The 7,275-nt window shown below is 48.2% G+C and overlaps 1 pseudogene; it reads left to right on the forward strand.

The window, feature by feature from the left end:
• Window positions 1-4,305: 4,305 nt before the first annotated feature.
• Window positions 4,306-4,626, forward strand: LOC148164852 (small ribosomal subunit protein eS24 pseudogene; annotated as a pseudogene).
• Window positions 4,627-7,275: the final 2,649 nt, after the last annotated feature.

Genomic DNA, 7,275 nt, shown 5'->3' on the forward strand with positions numbered 1-7,275 from the left:
TCTGCTTTATGCTTTATTTTTTTAATGGTTATTAATTCTTTAGGTCACCTGGTGATGGTGAAGGTGCCTGGGGAGCCTGGCGTTACTCAGCACTGCTCTGCTCGGTGGCTGGAGCAGGGTTCTCAGATGGCACTTCACCTGCCTCGGTCTCTATGCCATCTTGGGAAGGAGCATTAGGAGGATGGGGGTGATGCTGATAGTTGTACAGGCGTCGGTATCCACAGCGAGCAGATGGCTGGTTTGGACCATTGGCCGCTTGTTGGTTCTCTTTATCTTCAGCCTCGTCAACAGCTGGGGCAGGTCGGGGGCAAGGAGGGCCTCTCCAGTACCTGGGCGAAAAGTTGGATTTCAATGAACAGGTCCCTGAAGTTGTGCCCCCTCTGGGAGTCCCTTCTTCATCTCTCTAATCTCACCAGCCTGCATTCCGCTGAGATGGGGAAAGACCCATGAGCGATGGTCAAAGGTCTGTCCCACATTCTTCTACCTCCTTCTTAAACATTCCAATGGTAACCCAAAGAGACTTGGTGGAAATGCTGAATGTGGAGAGAGAAATACAAAAATGGGGTGAGTAAATAAGAGCAAGCTTGTGGAGTGCTGTAAAGGAGGGACTAAAGGTCTTCCCAGGCAGAAGGAACAATGTATTCCAAGGCTCCAGGGCCAGCGTGGAGCACATGAAAGGACCCAGGAGTGGAGAGAGAGGTGGAGAGCCTGGATGTGCAGGGAAGGGTGGCAGGAAGGTGTGAGAAAGGCCTTTGGTTAGGGGCCTTGGGACTCGAACTCAAACTTACGGGGCACTGAAGATCTTGAAGGGCAATGGGAAGACATTTAAGGCCTTTACAGCAGGAGAGATATAAGGATTTGTATTTTTAAAAAATTTAATTTTCTGCAGCATCAGGAATGGGTAGGAGTATAGTGGGGAGAACACCATTGCAGTCATTCAGGGGAGGCCATGATGGAAAAGTGGAGATGGGGGAGGTGGGTGATCCAGAGACGCTATAATCTTGGAGTCTTAGAGAAAGAAACCGATGAGATCTGGCAATGGGACGTGGGGATAAAGAAGAGAGGTGTGAAGGATGACCCGAGTTCCTGAGGTGAGGTTGAGATGGGTAGGTGACCGTGCCTCAGGCTGACAGAAGGGCCTCCACAGAAGGAACAGGCCTCAGAGGGAAGACGATGAACTCAGTTTGTGGCATGTTGGGGTTTAAGTCCACAGGAGCATGGAGACACATGGTGTGCGGGTGACATTTTTGCTGTTTAGTGGCTGAAATTGCCTTCCCTGTCCCTTGTGGCTGGACCACGTCAACACCCAGCCATTCTAGTTTGGTCCCTCCTTCTGTCTTCCCTGAATCCACAAAACACAACACCTAGAGACAGTGAGACAGAAACAAACATTCCTCATGCATTCAACCTTCCTCTCTGTGCGGTCTTCATGTCCTGGTGGAAATGCAGAGGGAGAAGCCAGTTTCTGCAATTTGCACGTCGGAGATGTTCTTCTTTCCCAGATCCCCGCTGCAGAGCGGATCACTGCCTCTCAGCAGCCCATTGCAGGCATGTGTGCCAAATGGAGAATTCCAGAGAGCCAAGAGCAGGAGGGGAAAGCCCGCCTAGCTCCAACCCCATCTACCTTTGTGAGTTCTGCCTGTCAGCCCGGCTAATGGAATGATGGGCTGCTAATGACACAGCCCCATTTTTCAAAAGGCAAATAAAATTAAACCACCCTGAGAGAAGCAATGCAGATAAAAAGCCCACCTCAAGATGCCTTGTGCACTCTGCTGCCCATTTTTTTCTAAATCCTTTCATTGATTATATTGTCTTGAGAGAGAGAACAGAAGTCCTTCACAGTGGCTGCACTGTGTCTGCCTTCCCCTCTCTGAGCAAGTTTTTTCATCAATGGACAGAAAAGAGCCTTTTCCAAGCTCCTCCCAGCCTGGAAAAAACTTGTCACACTATTCTTTCTAAATCCCACCCCCATGAAGATTTCTATGCTCCAGGCCTGCCTGTTTCTAAAAAGCTTGGAACTTTGTATATAGACAAATAGCAGAATCCCCATCCAGGATAAAAGAGGGTCTGTGAATGGGCTTTTAGGAGCTAGTGAGGGACCCTCTGTCTATCCTCCCTTGCCTCAGAGTTTCCCTTCCTCCCTCACATCCCTTCTTAAATGAATAACAAATATAAAGACCTCAGTCAGGGATGTCTGAAGTACCTGTGAGGAAAAGTAAGCAGGTGTGTCTTGACCTCACAATAAAATAAAATGGCCGCCTTGGTCCTGGTCCTCTAGAAAAGCAGAGACTGGGGCAAAACAAGTGAGAGGTACAAGCCAGTTGCTCATGAAGGTCGAAGGGAGGTAACGTAAGTCAAGGTGAGAAGTGATTCCATAAGATGGGCATCTATTCTGGCTGGTGCCAGCTGAGAAAAACAGCCAGGGGCTTAACAAAGATCTTTACTTGACACAAGGGACTTCTTGGGAAAGAGTACAAGGAGAAACACATTTTGTCCCTCAGAATGGTGCACAGGAGAGAGATTGGGGCGCCTGGGTGGCTCAGTCGTTAAGCGTCTGCCTTCAGCTCAGGTCATGATCCCAGGGTCCTGGGATCGAGCCCCGCATTGGGCTCCCTGCTCCGCGGGGAGCCTGCTTCTCCCTCTCGCACTCCCCCTGTTTGTGTTCCCTCTCTCGCTGTGTCTCTCTCTGTCAAATAAATAAATAAATAATCTTTTAAAAAGAGAGAGATTAATCTATAGGGCTCCCCACCTATCTCCCACCTCCCATTTGTCAAGTCTCACCTCAGAAGAAGCTACTCCCCCAGACTTCCAGATGATATCATTCAGACCCTCATCTTAGGAACCAAATCCCACACCTTCCACGGTGGTGTTTCAGTCAACTGAAAAAGTGAGGGGCAAAGTGGAATATGTGGGGCACTGAGAGGGAGAGAGAGAGAGAGAGAGAGGAGGAGGGGGAGGAGGGGGGGAGGAAGAGCAGGTGAAGGAAAGGAGGGAGTGGTAGCTTTAGCTAAGGAAGTCAGAGAAGGAACATAACGTCTCTGTCCCAGTACAATGGGTACCGTAGGTGAGATGCTTTTCTTTCCATGGAATAGGTTTTAGTAGAAGTGGAAGGGAAAACACACTGGAGGGCCTGGGAGGGGTGTTCATAGCAAAGGTCTGAAAGATATATACTGAGTGTCCCTAGAAGGAAAGGATTGAAGGAGTAAGTCTGGTTATGCCTGTGCATTTTGTATCTCAGCAACCTAGGGGCAGAGAGCTGTGAGGGAGGTTGATGGAGGGTACCATGGAGCCAGGATCTGCATTGTGGAGGATTAAGTACTCAGAGAGGCACATAGGCGCTTGCTCATAGAGAAGAGTGCTTATAAAACCAATCACAATGACTAGTGATGAGAAATGCTGCTCTACACCCCACACTACCTGCCCAAAAAAAGGCCCAGGGAGATCTAGAGATGGTACGGAATGACTCACTGCCTCTCCAGCTGATCCTAAGGACAGATTGTGCATGCGTCTGTGTGTGTTTGGCGGGGTGGGGGGGGAGGGGGGGCGGGGATGGACTATGTCAAACTGAGCATCCCTATTTCCTGGACGAGGGCAGGACCCGGCCCCTCTCCATGACAGAGAGGGATTCAGGGCCCCCTGTAAAGATGTCCCATGGCCCATTCCACTTGCCTGGCCAGAGGAACAACAGCATACCCAGCAATCTCTTTTCCAGGCCTCACACCTGAGTGGGACTTGTTGACAAAGCACTCATTTGGGGGGCAAGGTTTTTGGGGACCCTCTGTTGGCCACATGCTGCTCTCTTGGGGGTAAGTTCATTGGCTCTTTCCTGGCAGAGCCCCATGAAAGCTGCTGGAGGCATCCAAGCCTCCAGGACTGTGTGCTGGCTCCCTGTGAAGTCAGTTATGAGGAGACAGGCAGCTTGGGCAAGATTGGGGTATCCATTGGAACAGGCCTATGATGTTTTGGACCTCCTAAAGCTAAGCTTTGGTTATAATATTATTTGCATAGCATTCCCCAGAGTGTGAAGTATCTTCACCTTCACTTTCTCTTGTCTTTTTTATAATAACAAAACTGTGAAGTTGATGATGAACTATCTAGACCCAAGAGGTTGTTAAGTGTTCCCAAAGTCACACAGCTGATAAAGACTTGAGCCCAGATCTCTTATTCCTATATTCTCCTCCAATCCTGTGTTGGAAACCTAAAAGCGGAGCCTGAGAGATGAGACTTGTGCATTTTGATTATTCTGATTTAGAAACACGGTTCTATCTTTTTTCCTCTCCGGCTGCTTGAAGCTCGGCTGCCATCATGAATGACATAGTAACTATCTGGACCAGGAAGTTCATGACCAACCGACTACTTCAGCATAAACAGATGGTCATTGATGTCTTTCACCCCGGAAAGGCAGCAGTACTTAAGGCAGAAATTTGGGGAAAACTAGCCAAAATGTACAAGACCACACCAGATGTCATATTTGTATTTGGATTCAGAACCCATTTTGGTGGTGGCAAGACAACTGGATTTGGCATGATTTATGATTCCTTGCATTATGCAAAGAAAAATGAGCCCAAACATAGACTTGCAAGACATGGCCTATATTAGAAGAAAAAGACATCACGAAAACAGTGAAAGGAACGCAAGAACAGAATGAAGAAAGTCAGGGGGGCTGCAAAAACCAGTGTTGGTGCTGGCAAAAAGTGAACTGGAGATTGGACAACAGAAGGAGCAAACATGCTGCAGTAGCTTTGTCTGTGGTGATTGTGCAGATTTTTCATGAGAGGATCAATAAACTAAGAATGTTTTTAAAAAAAGAAACATGGTTCTAAATTCCTGCATCTAAGGTGGCAATGGAAAGTCTTTTAGGCCTTGGTCTTTAGATGGCACCCACCCCACACTATCATGGGTAACAGCCATGAAATCCTCCCTATCAGGCGTTTTCAGCCCTCACCTACCACCCTTCCCACCCAAACTGTTTCGAGAAGGAAATCAACAAGCATTTCCCAAGCTGCTTCTTTCTCCCTGTCTCATGCACGCTCTCTCTCTCTCTCTCTCTCTCTCTCTCTCTCTCTCTCTCTCTCACACACACACATACACACACCCCACACTTCCCCCCTCTCCCCAGTGCTGCCAGCAGAGGCTCCCTGGGAATTTTAATAGCATCAATCAGCCTCACAGCTGGGGGCAGAGATAAGGGTGCGGCAGTTCCTCCCTTAAAGCCCTTCTCCTGGATTTGTGAGTATAGGACTCACTTCTTCAATTTGGGAGCCCTTCACACAAAGACAAACATGCACAATTACCAGTCTCCAGTGTGGAGAGAGGGGAGGAGAAATCCGCCCAGCTCCCAGCCTGCCCATTTATCTCTTTACCACAAGGATCCCTCCATTTCCTCCAGGCTGCCTCCAGGTCCTGGCCTGGGTGAGCTGAGGACGGGGGGGGGGGGGGAACTTGGGGGTGGTGATTCCAGGGGTGCAGGGAAGCCCTCTTTGAGGATCTGGGTCACTCCTGGACTTGAGGCTGTGGTGGACCCAGAGCATTGAACGGGGCCTGCTTCCTGACCTTCCTCTTCCCTTGGATGTCCTTCAGACCAAACAAATAGGGGTGTTGCCATCTTCCTGAAAACATTTGTGTGGTCCTTTCTTGCCCCTTCTTTATACAATAGGCATTCCTACGCTTTCTTTCTTCATCTCCCAGATTTTACATGGCTTGAAGGAGAAGACACTGGTTTATTCGCTCTTTTATAGTCCCAGGTTTTCAATGGGCTAAGTGGCACCATAATGTAATATAAGGAGATGATCAGAGGAACTGTATTGAAATACTGTGTGTCTAGGGTCCATTACTTAACTACTTTCTGCTTTGGTTTCTCCACCTATAAAACATGAATAATTACTATCTGGAAGTGTCATGGTAAGGACTCAGTGAGATAGTGCATGGGGAAGTCATTGGCCCCCTGAAGGACTCAGTGAAGCTTAGGTCCCTTCCCTGACACAGGGTTCTTGAGCAGGTTCCTGTGCCTTCATCCTGAATTGAAAACCAAAGAAGAACGTCACCCTCACTTTGGAAATCATTGTGTCCTTATGGCTCTTTATTTCTCCTCTTAAAAACATACAGCCATACCCACTGAAGACTCTACACTTCCTCTTTTTACTGTTACTCATTTCACTTAAAATCTGAGTAAAAATTTCACCTCTTCTCTACCCCAAGTCACTGAGGCGATTCTGTTTTCCCCTTCTTCCCGTATGCCCCGCCCCTAAACACATGCACCAAGAGAAAGAAGTCAGGGAATTATCAGCTTGTTCATTCATGTATTTGTAACCACTCTCCCTCCAGTAGGATTTCAAGCAAATCAACACAGGTTGCTACAGTAAGATACACATTTAGATTGAGTTGAAGTAAGCGAGTGAGGACCCTGGGACACTGGGAAGATGAGGGGCTGGAGGGACAGGAGGAAGCCGGGAGGGAAGTCAGCACACAAAAGCAGCTCAGGTAGGTCAGCAGCTCCGAGAAGAGCTGGAAGGCTGACAACAACCCACCGACCTCTACTCCCTGCCCAAACTGGCACTTTCGGGGAAAGTTTGGGAAAAGAAAACCACTGAAAATGATGATCTTGGCAACATCCTCTTTCTTCCATGGGGAGAAAAGTGCATTGGGACCACAGAGGTCTCCATGCAGGGTTAGGAGGCAATGAAACCACAGCCCCGTTCTGGATCATCTTCCGTCCGAGGTGGATCACGAGTTGGACATCTAGGGAGCGGATACTCCTGGTGTAAATCACCAAGTCAAGATAACCTGGGGCTTTGCTTGGAAAATGCAGTTCTACCACAAATTCAAGCAAGCTCTGCCTTTATGACATGGAACCACTGTAGACATCGTGGTAGCCCAATAAATTAAACCACAAACAATTATCCAGTTGTCCTTGGAGTTCAAAAACAAAGATGACAAAAGTTGGGCACCCCTACACACACATTTATGCCCTGTGCAGGCTCACTTGGAGTCCAAGGACTTGAAGAACTGAGGGGAAAATCCAGAAATATCTATTGTAAGGGAGGACAAAGCTTTCTTTGGCCCTCTTTAGGGTCCCTCGCTGGGTCTGAAAATTAAACTGAAAAAGACATTAATAGGAGAGAAGCATCATATTTTATGGAATTTGTCCACATCAGTGGAAGCTTTCACAAGAGAATGAGGACCCGAAGAAATGGCCAGAGCGGGAGGCTTTTATACTTTTAAGACCAGGAAACGATACACGTGTGAAGAATTGGCAAGACCGAGGGGTTTGGGCAG

This window comes from Eumetopias jubatus, unplaced genomic scaffold, assembly GCF_037043125.1.
Source record: "Eumetopias jubatus isolate StellerSeaLion01/CBP00866 unplaced genomic scaffold, mEumJub1_p1.0 scaffold_2, whole genome shotgun sequence".
NCBI classification, from domain to species: domain Eukaryota; kingdom Metazoa; phylum Chordata; class Mammalia; order Carnivora; family Otariidae; genus Eumetopias; species Eumetopias jubatus.